The 17,661-nt window shown below is 39.2% G+C and overlaps 1 protein-coding gene and 1 pseudogene across 3 annotated transcripts in view; both read right to left on the reverse strand.

Moving 5' to 3' along the window:
- The window catches only part of LOC131158292 (probable RNA-dependent RNA polymerase 5), a 155,708-nt gene that overhangs the window by 15,230 nt on the left and 122,817 nt on the right, over positions 1–17,661 (reverse strand). The window lies entirely within an intron of this gene.
- On the reverse strand, positions 1,457–3,690 carry LOC131157695 (pyrophosphate-energized vacuolar membrane proton pump 1-like; annotated as a pseudogene).

Consider the following 17,661-nt stretch of genomic DNA (forward strand, 5'->3'; position numbering starts at 1 on the left):
CCCAGATATCAAACATGAGAGCTTCTTAGTTTGGTCTCTATGGAAGGAAACTATCGCTCCATTTGGATCTTTGAGTACTACTTTCTTTTTTAACAATCAACAAGTGAATGGTAAATGGATAAGCACTCCATTCCTAGGATTACGTCATAATCCATAATATCCATGATTCATAAGTCAACTAGGAAGTCATGTTTATCAATATGTAAAATGCAATTTCAGCATATTTTGTTCACATTTATAGTTTTCCCACAGGTGAAGCAACACACAAGACACTACACAAAGGTTCAAACTCTAAACAGAACATATTAGCAAAGGATGTAGCAATGTAGGAGTATGTAGAACCAAAATCAAATAAAACTCTTGCCCAAGTGTTGTGTAATTGAATCATACCTCCCACCATAGCATTACTTGCCTCCTCATTTGGTTTCTCTCCCTAATGCCCATGTTGGGATGGTGCAACGACATAAAATCTTCCTTGCACCTTATTCCCTAACTCATGCTTTCCTTTATAGGAAGCTTCAACCTTAGATGGAGTTGTAGGAGCATCGAACTAGGTTGGCTGAATTTCGAGGAAAACTCAAACCTAGGGATGGTTATGGTTGATAAGGTCGAGGATGAGAGAACTCAGTTGCTGGTTGTTGTTGTCTTTGTAATATCATAGGAGATTGAGAGGTAGGGCACTCCCTCCTTATATGCCCTTCTTGTCCACACCCATTACACTTTATAACCCTATGGAAGGAGCCACTGATTTGAGCACTTTGCTGTGGTGTTGGAGAGACTTTTGGCTTCTTTCCAGCTGATCCGAATTGGCTAAATGAAGACCTCTTCTTTTGGTCATAAATTTTCTGAGTGTCTTCAATGTCTTGCTCCACCAAGGAAGCTTCTTCCACTATTTCCCCAAAACTCTCAATCCTAAGGGCTACAAGTTTAGACCTACTAGTAGCTTTCAGTCCCCTTTCAAATTTTCAAACCTTCAATTCCTCAGTGCTGACAAGTTCTGGTCCAAACCATGATAATTCAGCGAACTTGCTTTCATATTGGCTAACAAACAAGTTCCTTTGAGTTAACTACATAAATTCCTGTAATATGGCTTCTCGGAATGCCTTTCGAAAATATTTCTCATTGAAAATTGCTTCAAAGTCAGCCCCAGCTCATAGCCTCAACATCTCTTACTAGTTGCACAGATTCCCACCAATGGTCGATGATGACTCTATACTCATCTAGCATTCTAAGCATATTAAAAAGTTTCTAGACTTTCCGCAGCCAATTCCCTGACTCTCGAGGTTCTAAGTTGCCTGCAGAGTTGGGAGGGTTTAATTTCTTAAACTCCTTCAACATATGCATCCATTTTTCAACAATTGTTTCTTCTAGCACTTCCTCCATCGTTGGCTGTTGATTCAGCATAGTGGTTATTTTGCTGAGTTGGTTATTTTGATTCGTTGTAGCTATACCTTGACTAATACTTTGCAAAGCTGTGTAGACTCCTTCTAACTGAGGTTTCTAACTTTGGATTAGGAAGAAGACCAGATAAAAGAACCATCATTTCAAATAACCACATTTCCAAGCAGACCGTAAGGGCAGAAGGAACAGCCAGTCCAAGAAAAGGGAGAATATTGTGTAGGGTTTCCTTTGAAAAGCCAGTCCATGTTTTTTCACATGAGAAGGAAAACTTGACAAAAAGTGCTGATAGCAACACATTCATCAAATAAGAGATGGAATTTGCCATGGCAGCTCCTCTGACTCCTAGGTCCAATTTGAGCACAAGAATCCAGAAAATGAGAAAATGAAGCAAAGTTGTAAGACCAAAGATTATCATCATTGAGAAGACAATGTTTCAGGTCTGCAGGAATCTGTTGAGGCACTGAAGAAGGCCATATGCAAAAAGAGAAGGTATCATGAATCGAGCATAAACTTCAGCTTCCTTTGATATTTCAGGATCTTGGCCGAGAGTCATAAGAATGGATCTTGTGTTTGCCCAGATAACAGCAAGGGGTATGCTTACAAGCAAAAGAACAAACATGGCTTTCTGCATGTGAACTCCAAGCATGTGGTACTGCTTTGCACTATAGGACTGGCCACATAATGTATCCAGCGCACTTGCCATTCCCATCAACAAGCTGAAAAAAGTCACGGTTGCAAAAGAAGTGGCCATTGAAGAACCAGAGAGAGCTAATTCTCCTAGATGACCAACAAACATCACTGACGTCATCTGCAAAAAGTACTGCAGAAGACTAATGGAGACCAAAGGCCCAGCTAGCCATAGTTGTTTCTTCACTTCTTCCACAATTTCCTCTCTCCTTTCTCTGCTTTTCTCTCCATTGAATCCCAACTCACAATTTCCTTCAGAGGCAGGAATCAGACGTGTGTTGAGGGAAGCCTTCTGGTCCTCCCCAACCATCTTTAAAGCTGCACTTAATACACTCTTCACGGCAGAGAACCAGTATGGCAGCATTGCACCAACAATCAAACCAATGAAAACCTTTGGGGTCAAGACATCAACTGTCGAAATCCTGGCACGACTCACAAAGGCACCGAACAGCGTCAAAGACACTAGTGCAGCAGATCCAATGGCAAATCCCTTTCCTATAGCTGCAGCGGTGTTTCCTGCAGCAACAAGGGCATCAGTTCTCTCACAGATACGGTGGCTCATGTCCGCCATCTCAGCAATGCCTCCAGCATTGTCACTGATGGGGCGATAAGCATCAATGGCCAATCCAGTAGCAATGGTGCTTAGCATTCAAAGAGCTGCCACAGCAATACCATACTGGCTGCAAAGCTGAAGCTAACAAAAATACTGATTGCAATGGCAAAAATAGGAATTATGATAGACTTGTATCCCAAGGCAAGTCCAAATATAACATTGGTGGCAGCTCCAGTCCTGCAGGAATCTGCAACCTCTTGTACAGGGGTGTATGCATTGCTGGTGTAATATTCAGTCAGAAACCTAATAATAAGTCCAGCCCAAACACCAACAGCCACACACAGGAACAGCTGCCAATTCTCAACAAACTTATGAGCAACAAAATTTAAGATTGTGAATGATGGTGGAAAATCCAGCTAACAATTCCAATTCCTAGAGTCATAAGAATGGTGGACAAAATAAGTTCTTTCTTCAATGATGGTTCAGTTTCCTTGACAACCTTGATTTCAAAGAAATCAGTTGCGAAAAGGGTGGTGACCAAACAAACAAGAATACCCATGGAACTAATAAGCAAAGGATAACACATTGCAGTGAAATCATGATGAATTCCGAAGGATGATATGGAAGCAATAACAAGAGCTGCACAAGATGACTCGGCATATGAGCCGAAAAGATCAGACCCCATTCCAGCAATATCCCCAACATTGTCACCAACATTGTCAGCAAACACAGCAGGATTTCTTGGGTTGTCTTCTGGAATGTTTCTTTCTACTTTGCCCACAAGATCAACTCCAACATCAGCAGCCTTAGTATAGATTCCACCAGCAACTCTCCCAAAGAGAGCCATGGGAGTAGCCTCAAAAAGGCCTTCCCAGTCATCACCATAGTATAGCAATGTAAAGCACCAAGAGACCATTTGCAGTAAGGAGAAAACCCATTACTGCACCAGACTGAAATGCAACAATAAAAGCCTCATCAACACCCTTTATTGCTTCTAAGGTTGTCCATGCATTTGCGTACGCAGCAATTTTCATGCCAAGGAAACCAGAAACTACTGAAGTGACAGCACCGAGTAAGAAGGACAGAGTACTAAAAACAGTTGTGGCAAGGGCTGACTAGCACAGCTTAATGTCTTATCCTTCCATAGGGTTTGCTTTCATTATATAGAAGTTTACATAGTTGGTGCAATATTTTCAAGCAGATTTTCAGCACCTAAATGCTGCCAGAATTTCAGGCACATGTTCAGTGTCAATTTTGGTCTGAATGCCCTTTCCATAGGGTTTGCTTTCATTATATAGAAAAAATTTACATAAGTGCTGCCATAAATTCAGGAAGATTTTCAGCACCTAAGTGCTGCCAGAATTTTGGGAACATGCTGCCAGAATTTCTTATGCTCGGCAACGCCATTCTGTTGAGGAGTGGAAGGACACAAACGCTGAGAGAGAATACCCTTCTGTCGGAGAAAAGATCAAAAAGGATGAGAAATGTATTAGCCCCCAGAATCTGAAAGTAAGATCTTAATACAGGCAGAAAATTGGGTTTCTACATAGGCAACAAAAGTTTGGAAGGTTGAGAACACATCAGCTTTAAAACGAAGAAAATAGACCCATGTGAAACAATTGTAATCATCAATAAATGTCACAAAATATCTATATTGAGCATGAGAAATAACAGGACTCATACCCCAAACATCAGAATGAATAATTTCAAAACACATAGAAGCACGACTACCCTATAAAGGAAAAGGTAAAGATTTGCTTTTACCAAATTTACAAGAAGCACCATCAAAAGATATCAAAGAAGACGCACTTGTATTATTCAAATAATCATGCTTCATAAGATATTTCAAAATTATAGAGTTTCGATGACCCAATTTCTTATGCCAAAATTGGCTATTATTATTAGCAATAGCAAAGCAACCAAGAGAAATTGAACAAGGAATGGTAAATGACTGAAGAGAAAAAAGACGTCCTACTTTAGGGCCCATTGCTATCTCCTGCCCTGATGCTTGATCTTGCACACAACAATCAGAATGATCAAAATGAACAGCACAATTTTCTTCTACTAATTGTCCAACTGAAATGAGATTGGCAGATAAATCAGGATACACGAAAACATTAGTAAAGGAAGACCCCATATTTCCAACAACTGTAAAAGGAAGAGTACTGCTATAGGCAATCTGAATATGCTGCTTACCATCATACATACGAACATCAGGTAAAGCTGCCTGATTGTCAGTCATGTGATTGGAAGCCGCAGAGTCAGTTAACGAAGGAGAAGTATAAGGATTTTTCTTACCTTGGAGACCAAGAGTAGAGAGGGCTGATATGATCATCTCTTGAACTTGCTTGAGAGTAATGTTGGAAGGACTCGAAACAGCAGGTTGTGAGGAAGATGTAGGCACAAAATTGGATTGAATAGCAGTATGAAAAGCAGGAGCGGATCGATTATGAGGACGTACATGACAATCCTTAATGATATGACCCTCCTTGCAATAATTGCAGAATTTCTTGCTGCAATGTTTTGCAATGTGCCCAATTTCCTTGCAAATATAACTGTGGTGGAGATCTAGATCATCCTTTGCCTTGACCGGCGTAGGCCACATTAAAAGTCTTAGAACCACCAACATCTTGAGAAAGGCCAAGCTGTGAGGCGAGACAATGTTCTTCACGCAAGAGTTCACCCAAGCAAACCTCTAAAGATGGGACAGGTGTGCGATTGATTAACCCAGCTCATGTACTTTCAAACTCGAGTCAGAGCTTCATCAAGAATTGATCCCACTGGCTGTAGGAGTGAATTGCTTGTAGTGCTGCTAAAGCTTCTTTGGGAATCTAAGAATGCACGAACCTAGAATAATCATTCCATAAATTAATAAAACTAGAATAAAATTGCTTAATGAAGAGATTCCCCTGGCAATAATTTCTGACGTCTAACTCCAATTGAAACTTTCGAGCATAATTATTTTGATAATAAATTTGCCGAAAGTAATCCCACATCATCTTAGTAGTAGTGAACCCACGAAGATTGTTGACCATATGAGGTTCAATAGAGTAGAGTAGCCAAGAAGCAACTTTGGCATCCCTACTTTCCCATGAACTAAGTTCCTTGGAATCAGTTGGAGCCGTAGAAGACCCATCCAAATGATCACATAACACCTTCCTTTTCACTAATTTTACATAAGCACTTTAGATTAAATTATCCAAGTCTTACCCTAGAGCTCGCTAAGCTTGATTTCCTGTATTTCTTGAAATGTGAAATAATTATTGGGGTGAGACACCTCTCAGTAAGACGGAATAGATTATTATCAGTGTGTGGCAAAAATGAATTTTTATGTAAGCTAAATACATCCATTATTTTAACTTTGAATAAAAATGGCATTTATAAAATGTAACTCACACCTAAATAGTAAAAATACTTATTTTCCTTTAGTTAATAACTCCGGCTCAATAATAGCCCCAATTACATAAATTTACAAATATGTATAAAAGAACCTCTCATTTTGGACTAACGACATGTTTAACCCCCATGACGGGTTGTGCGATCCGAAGACTGGACTTAGCCTTGACTGGCCTACCACCAGACTCCAGGCGGGTAGACAACTCTTCTCTGGCCAAATCGACTTTTCATCCACTAACACTCTCAGAACAGTGTGACTGCACTGATTCTTGTCTGTAGCTACAGTACCGAGCTTCTACTAGTCAATCAAGATTCTTAGAACATATAATGCAATATACATAATACAGATAGCATGATCCCAATTCTCAACACGGAGTTCACAACCGTCTTTCCACACTTTTTTTTCCAACATCCACGTGATTGGTATTAAACTGTCAATTTCACAATATCCACAGTACTCCCAACCATTCAAGAAACTAGTATAATATCACAACTTTCATAATATAATACCATATAAATTCCAACAAGTTTAATTATAAATTAAAAGTAAATCATTCTCATGCCACCATGGTTCTAAATAAAGGCCGCGACCGTTACATAACGCCGTTACGTAAAGGTTTTTTGGGTTACCGTACCGTTACACACAGCGAAATCGGTGGGAAGAAAAATCACAACCGTAGAGGCCGCTATGGACCACGACCGTAACGTAAAGGCCGCTACTGCCATTACGTAACCGCTACAGGACTGTTACACCAAAAAAATATTTTATTTTTTACTTTTTCTTCTCACTTTTTCTCTCTCTTTCATATATCATTCTCAATATACCAAGTGGCAAGAGCGGGAAAAGATTATAATGAGGATGACAATGATAGAAAATTTACTATTTCTTTAAATACTCACAATAGATGCATTAATTAACAATTTCAAAATACTAACTTGTTAGGAAATTTTTTTTTTATTAATATTAGTAATGTGATATTTATGTTCTTTATTTTTCAACTTCAACCTTCTTTCTTTTCTAGCTATTTTATATTTATATTATTCGTATGTCTTATGTGTCTAATAGATTAATGGAGTGTATAATGTATTTTATTTTATTAATTCATTTAGCACACATAAGAATTTATCACAAATAAGAACAATGAGAAGTATAAATACACGCACACACGTAATTTTCTATCAATGATGGTTTAAAACAAATGTAAACTTGTTGCCCTTACCAAATAACTTAGTTACTCAAACTAAAGGGTCCAAAATACACTAAAACCTTTTCTAAGAATGGCTAAAAGTTTAAAACATGCAAGTACGCTAATATGCACAAGGTTGTGCGTGCTTCAAAAAAATTCACGGCCGTTACACCCGCTTCCCGTTATGTAACATCCGCTACTCCTACTTCCCGTTACACTCGTTACTGTTACGTTATGCTACCCGCTACCACGATTTAAAACCATGCATGCCACACAATTTGAATGTTAATAGTTATAAATTCATAATTTTTTTGGGAAGATTTTATAAATATAAATACGTGCAGTAAATTTAAATAAAAACGCGGGTATGAACAATTTCACCTATTTAATTTAATTCAAGTAGATTCACAAAAATCCGATTTGATCAAATCCACGCAGTTTAATTTAACTCAAATATATTCCAAAAACCCCGATTTGATCAAATCCCCGTGGTTTAATTTAACTCAAATATATTCCCAAAATCCCGATTTGATCAAATCCCCGCAGTTTATTTTAACCTAGACATATGGAAATAATTAAAATAAAAATAATCAATTTAAATCAGGCATATTTTAAAATTAAGCCTGACACAATCTATTCCCCCTACCTTAGCCCTAGAGTGGTGCCTACGATGTCCAAACGGCGAAATCTCTCTGGTTAAAATGTCGAGGAGAGGAGCTAGGACCTTAAAATGATGTTCGTTTTTCAATTTGGCCAAGAAATGGAGGAGAATTTAAGAGAGAGAGAGAGAGAGAGCATTCGACTAAGGGGGGGACTTTCAATCTTCAATTCTCAAGATACTTCCTTTTACATATATATATATTATAATATAGTAATATATTAATATATTATATTATTTAATTAATAATTATTATTATTGAATTAATTATTTTTATTTTTATTTTTTTAGGATCAGTACATTCTCCCCTCCTTATAAAAATTTCATCCTCGAAATTTGCTAACCAACAGTTATTACAACCACTGACATATTTCCTCTTCTAATTCTCATGAGGTTTCCTCAATTGCATGATTACGCCAGAGTACTTTCACCAACAGGATCTTCTTGGTTCGTAGCTCTTGATCCTTCCTGCCTAAAATCTGAACTAGCACTTCCTCATATGATAAGGTGTCCTTGACTTCCATCGACTCATAGCTTATTACATGCGAAGGGTCTGGCACATACTTTTTCAGCATGGTCATGTGAAACACATCATGAATCCTAGATAACACCGGGGGTAATGTTATTCTGTATGCAACTGGACCAATCATCTCTAATATCTCGAATGACCCGATATACCAAGGGCTTAGCTTACCCTTCTTTCCAAATCTCATACCTCCCTTCATTGGAGCAATCCTTAGAAATATCTTATTCCCTACATCAAACTCTAACTCCCGTTGACGAGTATCAACATAACTCTTTTGTCAACTCTGAACTATTTTAATTCTATCCCGGATGAGTTTGATTTTCTCATAAGTCTGCTGTATAATCTTTGGCCCCAGAATTCACCGTTCACCAACTCCATCCCAATACAATGGAGATCGGCACCTTCGACCATATAACGCTTCATACGGTGTCATCTCAATACTGGCCTGATAGCTATTGTTGTATGCGAACTCAACCAATGGCAGATACCGAATCCAACTTCCTCCGAAATCCAACACACATGTCTGCAACATATCTTCCAATATCTGAACTATTTTCTCTGATTGTCCATCATCTTGGGGGTGAAATGTTGTGCTAAATGTAAGTTGAGATCCCATAGTTTTCTGCAAACTTTTCAAAAATTGGGAGGTGAACTGTGGGTCCCGATCTGATATGATGGACACTGGTACGCTGTGCAATCTAACTATCTCCTGAACATACAACTCTGCTAGTCTGTTTATGGAGTAGTTATCTTTGATGGGAACAAAATGGGCAGTTTTTGTTAGACGGTCAACAACTACCCAAGTGACGTTTTGCCCATGCAGTGCTGATGGTAACCCTGTTACAAAATTCATGGAAATGTGCTCCCACTCTCACTCAGGAATGTGGAGTGGTTGCAATGACCCTGCAGGTCTCTGATGTTCAGCCTTCACTTGCTGACATGCAAGGCACTGTTCCACAAATTGGGCAATTTCTCTCTTCATGTTGTTCCACCAGAAAGATTCTAGCAAATTCTGATACATTTTGGTGCTTCCTAGATGCACTGTATAAAGGGAGCGATGAGCCTCTTTCAGAATTGTTCTTTTAATCTCTGCATCATTGGGTACACATAATCTGGTGTGAAACCTTAAAACCCCATCATCTGAGATATTAAACTCCACGTTCAATCCACTTTATACCTTACCCATAATCTTCACCAACTCTGCATCTTTCATCTGTGCGGCCTTAATCTTTTCTAGTAAGGTCGGTTGGATTACCAGACTAGCAATGAAAGCCTAATGATTTCCCGCCACTATTTCCACCCCAAATCTTTCCAGATCCATCATGATTGGATGTTGAGTTACCACTGCTGATACTGACGTCTTCAATGATTTCCAACTTAACGCATCTGCTACCACATTGGTTTTCCCTAGGTGGTAGTTGATGGTACAATCATAGTCCTTTATTAGTTCTAGCAATCTCCTCTGTCTTATATTCAATTCCTTTGACGTGAAAAAGTACTTTAGGCTTTTATGATCTGTAAAAATCTCACACCTTTCACTATACAGATAGTGTCTCTAGATTTTCAATGCAAATACCACCGCCACCAATTCCAAATCGTGCGTAGGATAGTTCTTCTCGTACTACTTGAGTTGCCGAGAAGCATATGCCACGACCTTCCCCTATTGCATTAATACGCATCCAAGCCCTTTCCGAGATGCATCATTATAAATCACAAAACCACCTTCTCTAGATGGAACGATCAAGACCGAAGCAGTGACGAGTCGTTGTTTCAATTCCTGGAAGTTTTGCTCACATTCATCTGTCTACTCATACCTCACATTCTTTCTTGTCAAACTTGTCAGAGGACCTGATAATTTAAAAAACCCTTCCACGAATTGGCGATAATACCCTGTCAGACCTAAGAAACTCCTGACCTAGTGAACATTTTTCGGTCTCGTCCAATACACTACTGCCGCTATCTTACTTGGGTCCACTGAAATACTACCCCTAGATATCACATGTCCTAGGAATGCAACTTTTACTAGCCAGAACTCACATTTCTTGAATTTAGCATAAAACTTCCTTTCTCTTAGTACCTGAAGTACTAGCCTCAAATGATTCTCATGCTCCTCAGGACTCTTCGAATAAACTAAAATGTCATCAACGAATACCACCACAAACTGATCCAGATATTTATGGAAGACCCTGTTAATAAAGTTCATAAATGCAGCAGGAGCATTAGTCAGTCCGAATGGCAAGAAGAATAAAAAAGGATCGGAATTAGAATTCCCAACTGGCATAGTTCTTGCCATTAAGGTGAACAATAGAATTTTTTCCTGGCATAATTACCACCCAAAAAAAATTGGGCAGAACAGAGAAATCTCAATAATTACTGGAATAAGAAATTCAACAGCCCAACAACACCAAAAAAATATTTGCTAATAGCCACACAACCAAACAGAATTACTACAAAATTATAGCCATAAGAACCAGGCATGTAATAAAGATATAATCAGAAAGGATAAACCTGATTCAATGGAATTGCCCCCCCAGAATCTGTCAACAGCCACCAAGAATTCATCACAATCAGAAACAGAACCTCCGAACAAGAAAACCACTGCACTAGGACTTAAAATAAATTCCCGACACCTTCAATAGAACTGCCGAACAGTAGTTTAGAACCCACCGGAAATTACCGATCTCCTAAAGAAACTGCTGCTACTAAAAAAAAAATTACTGAGAAAAAAAGAAACCAAGAATTCAGCTACAGCCAAGCTGAGAGATAACTATGAAAATAATTTGGGGCTCTGATACCAGGTCAATTTTGGTCTGAATGAGCTTTTCATAGGGTTTGCTTTCATTATATAGAAGAAATTTACATAGGTGCTGCCATAAATTCACGAAGATTTTCAGCACCTAAGTGCTGCCAGAATTTCAGGCACTGAACATGCTGCCTGGTTTTCAGCGTTAGTTGCAGCCAAATATTCTGTTATATACAATATAAATATAAACTAAAATATTTCAACTAAATTATTTACATCCTAAACAAATTTTGCTAACATTCAGTGCCAGCATGCTGCCTGATTTGCAGCATTATTTGCAGCTGCTTTATACAATAGAAATATAAAATAAACATCATAGAATAAAAATCATTAAACATATTTTCCCACAGTATCAGAGCCTAGGTTAGGTTCACATTTGACCCTACTTTGTGTGACCAAACAACATTCCTAAGGGCTGCCCTAGTGTTGTCTGAATCCTTCCCCAACCCCTAGGATGTCTACTCAAATTGGGAATATGTACCGAGGTCGTAGGACTGATGTTGAGAGAGATGCCTCAATAGATGAGCTTCAAGATCAAGTCCATGACTTGAATCAAGAGCTAGTCGAGACCCGCCAACGACTAGATAGGTTGGAAGACCAACAAGTCCATAACCCACCCCATGACGATTTAGAGCCACCCCTTGAGCGAGACAATGATGAAGAAAAGCCTAGAGAGTCACCTATGCCTCTTAGAGAAAGACCTCCTCTTCCTCCACAAAGGCGAGTGAATCGCCAAGATGCCTTTGTTAGGAGACACCCACATCATGAGCCTTATGCCCAACATTGGGGTGATGAGTGTCAATTTTGGTCTGAATGCTCTTTCCATTGGGTTTGCTTTCATTATATAGAATAAATTTACATATTTGTTGCCATATTTTCAGGCAGATTTTCAGCACCTAAATACTGCCAGAATTTCAGGCACTTGCTGCTAGATATTCAGGAACAGGCTGCCAAAGTTTCAGGCACATGTTCATTGCCTACATGCTGCCTGGTTCTCAGCCTTATTTACAGCCAAATATTCTGTTATATACAATATAAATACAAACTAAAATATTTCAACTAAATTATTTACATCCTAAACAAATTCTGCCAACATACAGCACATGCAGCTGTCAATTCTGCTAACATCCCCCCTCAAATTGATGCTGGGTGATCGAGAAGCATCAATTTGGCAAGCAGGAACTGATGGCGAGGACAAGAGAGAGCCTTGGTGAAAACATCAGCGGTTTGGTGCTCAGTGGAAATGTGTGGAAGAGTAATCTCCTAACGAGCAAAGGCTTCATGAATGGAATTACAATCCACCTCAATATGTTTGGTGCATTCATGAAAAACGGGATTGGCAGCAATCTGAATAGCACTTGTATTATCAGCTTGAAGAGGAGTAGGAGTAAGCTGCGGAACACAAAGTTCTCCTAACAACACTCGAAGCCGTATGATTTCAGAACAGGAAGACGACATAGCCCGATATTTAGACTCGGTGGATGACTTCGAGACACGAGCCTGCTCCTTATTCTTCCAAGAAATGAGGGCACCAAGGAACATAGACCAACCCGTAACAAAACGACGAGTATCCGCATATCCAGCCCAGTTGGCATCACTAAAACCCATCAATTGTAAAGAATTCCCTGAAGGGAAGAACAAGCCGCGACCAGATGTCCCCTGGAGATATCGAAGAAGACAATGGACAGCAGCCAAATGTGATTGGCACTGAGCTTGCATAAACTAACTGACCTGCTGAACAACAAACGAGACATCGAGTCGAGTAATGGTCAAATAATTTAAACTACCCACCAGCTGCCGATACATCGAAGGATCAGATAATGGATCATCATCCGTCTAATGCATCTTTAAATTAACCTCCATAGGTGTAAGAGCCAAAATACAGTCTTGAAGGCCGACTAATGAAAGAAGTTCTTGGGTATACTTATGCTGATGTAAGAGTGTGCCATTCGGACAATGTTGAACCTCAAGTCCAAGAAAATACTGCAGTGGACCAAGATCTTTCATATGAAACGAAGATCTGAGGTGCTGTAGGAGCTGCTCAATTAGCTGGGGATCAGATCCTGCAATCACAATATCATCGACATACACAAGAAGTATAACGATTCCAAGGGCAGTCTTGTGAAAGAATAGAGAGGAGACATACTGACTCTTAAGTAAAAGTGAAATCCAATAGACTAGTACGAAACTTCTCCAAGCATGCCCGCAGTGCCTGCTTCAAACCATACGTAGCCCGCTTCAAGTGACAAACCTCAATCGAAGAGGAAGGAAACAAGCCAGGAGGAGGTCACATAAATATTTCTTCCTTTAGATCACCATGTAAAAATGCATTCTTCACATCCATCTGGCGAAGTGACCATCCTTTCAAAACAGCAATGCCCATAACAGTGCGAACAGTAGTCATTTTAGCCACAAGAGCGAATGTTTCCCTATAATCAAGCCCATACTCCTGCCTATTCCCAAGTACCACTAGACGAGCTTTATGTCTTTCAATAAAACCATCAGCATGTAGCTTGATGGTGGTGTATACCCATTTGCAGGCAATAGGCTTAACTCCAGCAAGACAAGGGACAATGTCCCAAGTGTTATTGTCCTAAAGAGCCTGAAGTTCATCCTGCATAGCTTGCTGACGCTCATGAGCAGAAGCCTTAGAATAAGACTTAGGCATAGAGTTAGTATTAAGAGTAGCCTAAAGAGCATAAGAAGAAAAACTATACCAACCCTAGTAGACCAGGGGGGGCACATGCAAGACAAGGATCAGGTGGCGGTTCAGAAGAAGGAAGAGGCAGTGGGCGACGTCGCTGTTACACAATACCTGGCTTAAAACGAGAAGTAATACTAGACACGTCATCAAAAGGAGGAAGCGAAATAGAGGAAGAAACATGATTAGTACGAGACGGAAAGAAATATTGATTTAAAAAAAAAAAAAAATCACATTGCAAGAAATACAAAACTTGTTAGCATCTGCATCATAACACAGAAACCCTTTATGAGAATTACTATAGCCAAGAAAAGCACATTGAACAAATTGAGCAACAAGCTTGTGACGTTCAATGGGAGGTAAGTGAACAAAACAAATGCAATCAAAAACATGTAGAGAATTATAATCAAGGGAATCACCAAACAAACGAGAATATGGAGAATCAAGATCCAAAGTAGGAGAAGGTAGACGATTAATCAAATATAGAGCAGTAGATAAGGCTTCTACCTAAAATCTAAAAGGAACAAAAGATTCAAGCATCAATTTACGAACAAAATCTTGAAGATTCTTACGCTCGGCGACACCATTCTAGTGAAGGGTGGAAGGACACGAACGCTGAGAGAGAATACCCTTCTGTCGGAGAAAAATTGGGAAGGATGAAACATGTATTCACACTGAGAATATGAGCATAAGATCTTAATACAGGTAGAAAATTGGGTTTCTACATTGGCAACAAAAATTTGGAAGGTTGACAACACATTAGCTTTAGAACAAAGAAAATAGACCCATGTGAAACAACTATAATCGTCAATAAATGTCACAAAATATCTGTATTGAGCATGAGAAATAACAGGACTCACACCCCAAGCATCAAAATTAATAATTTCAAAACACGTAGAAACATGACTAACTTGCAAAAACAAAAAAAGGAAAAGATTTGCTTTTTCCAAGTTTACAAGAAGCACAATCAAAAGATATCAAAGAAGATGCACTTGTATTATTCAAATAACCATATTTCATAAGATGTGTCAAAATTACAGAGTTTGGATGACCCAATTTCTTATGCCAAAATTGGCTATTATTATCAGCAATAGCAGGGCAACCAAGAGAAATTGAACGAAGGAATGGTAAAAGATTGTAGCGGGAAAAAAATTCCCACTTTAGGCCCCTTTGCTATCTCCTGTCCCGACACTTCATCCTGTAAACGAGACCAAAACGATCAAAATGAACAAAACAATTTTATTTTACTAATTGTCTAACCGAAATGAGATTGACAAATAAATCAGGAGACACGAAAACAATAGTAAAGGAAGACCTTCGTTTTCCAACAGGAGGAGTACTGCCATCGGCGATCGGAATATGATGCTTACCATCATACATACGAACATCACGTAAAGCTGCCTGACTGCCAGTCATGTGATTAGAAACCGCAGAGTCAATTAACCAAGGAGAAGTAAGAAGATTTTTCTCACCTTGGAGACCAAAAGTAGAGGGCTGAAATAATCATTTGTTGAACTTGCTTAACAGTAATGTTGGAAGAAGGACTTGGAACAGCAGGTTGTGCGAAATATGTAGTCACAAAATTGGGCTGAACAACAGTATGAAAAGCAGGAGCGAATCGATTCTGAGGACGTACACGACAATCCTTAATGATATGACCCTCCTTGCAATAATTGCAGAATTTCTTGCTACAATGTTTTGCAATGTGCCCAATTTCCTTGCAATTATAACACTATTGCGAAGATCTGGATCGCCCTCTGCCTTGAGCGGCGTAGGCCACATTAAAAATCTCAGAACCACAAACATATTGAGAAAGGCCAAGCTGTGAGGCAAGACATTGTTCTTCACACAAGAGTTCACCCAAGAAAACCTCTAAAGATGGGACAGGTGTGCAATTGATTAACCCAGCTCATGCACTTTCAAACTCGGGTTAGAGTTTCATCAAGAATTGATCTCGCTAGCTCTTAGAGTGAACTGCTTGTAGTGCTGCTAAAGCTTCTTTGGGAACCTGAGAATGCACCAACCTAGAATAATCATTCCATAAATTAATAAAACTGGAATAAAATTGCTTAATGGAGAGATTCCCCTGGCAATAGTTTCCGATGTCTAACTCCAATTGAAACTTTCGGGCAGAATTATTTTGATAATAAATTTGCCGAAGGTAATCCCACATCATCTTAGCAGTAGTGAACCCACAAAGATTGTAGACCAAATGAGGTTCAACAGAGCTAAGTAGCCAAGAAGCAACTTTGGCATCCCTACTTTCCCAAGAACTAAGTTCCATGGAATCAATTGGAGCCATAGAAGACCCATCCAAATGACCCCATAACTCCTTCCCTTTCACAAACATTCGGAATTGGAATTCCCAACTAGCATAGTTTTTGCCATTAAGGCGAACAATGGAATTTTCTCCTGACATAATTACCAAAAAAATTGGGCAGAACAGAGAAATATCAACAGTTACTGCAATAACAATTTCAACAGCCCAACAACACTAAAAAAAATATTTGGTGATAGCCACACACCCAAACAAAATTGCTACAAAATTATAGCCATAGGAACCGGGCTTGCAATAAAGATATAATCAGAAAGGATAAACTTGATTCACCAGAATTGCCCCTCCAGAATCTGTTGAGAGCCACCAAGAATTCGTCACAATCAAAAACAGAACCTCCAAACCAGAAAACCACTGCACTAGGAGTTCACAAAAATTCCTGACACCTTCGATAGAACTGCCGAACAGTAGTTTAGAACCCACCAAAAATTATCGATCTCCTAAAGAAACTGCTGCTACCCAGAACTCTCTGTTGCTACCAAAAAATTACCGAGAAACCAAGAAACCAAGAATTCAGCCAAGCTGAGAGATGACTATTAAAATAATTTGGGGCTCTGATACAATGTCGATTTTGGTCTGAATGCCCTTTCCATAGGGTTTGCTTTCATTATATAGAAGAAATTTACATAGTTGCCGTCATATTTTCAGGCAGATTTTCAGCACCTAAATGCTTCCCGAATTTCAGACACTTGCTGCCAGAATTTCAGGCACATGTTCAGTGCCTACATGCTGCCTGATTTTCAGCCTTATTTACAGCCAAATATTCTGTTATACAATATAAATATAAACTAAAATATTTCAACTAAATTATTTACATCCTAAACAAATTCTAGCAACATACAACACATGTAGCTATCAATTCTACTAACAATGAGGACTATGATGTTGATGATTTTCAAGGTAGGAGACCTTACCGCAGGGACCATCGTGATCCTTACGAGGATGTGATGAGACAAGTGAAGATAAAGGTCCCCACCTATGATGGATGGATGGACCCTAAAGTCTTCCAAGATTGGCTAATTGAGATGGATTCGTATTTTGACTAAAATAGGATGATTGACCCTCATCGGGTTAAGTTTGCAAAAATAAGGTTGACGGGCAAGCCAAGCTCCATTGGTTGAATGTCAAGAGGCAAGAGGCGAGGTTAGATCATAGGCCCATTGAGCATTGGGACCTAATGAAGGATAGGTTGAGGGAAAAGTATGTACCCCTTAGCTAGAGAGAGCACCTTATGGATCAGCTCTACAGTTTGCATCAGGGTAGCATGACCATGTCATAATACATGAGTCAATTCGATGAGTTGTCTATAAGATGCGGTGTCTATGAGATTGTTAGACAGCAGATCTCCCGATTTTGTATATGATTAAATATTGAACTGAGGAGAGAATTGTTTCCCCATCACATTGAGTCCCTT

Source organism: Malania oleifera, chromosome 6, assembly GCF_029873635.1.
Source record: "Malania oleifera isolate guangnan ecotype guangnan chromosome 6, ASM2987363v1, whole genome shotgun sequence".
Lineage (NCBI taxonomy): Eukaryota > Viridiplantae > Streptophyta > Magnoliopsida > Santalales > Ximeniaceae > Malania > Malania oleifera.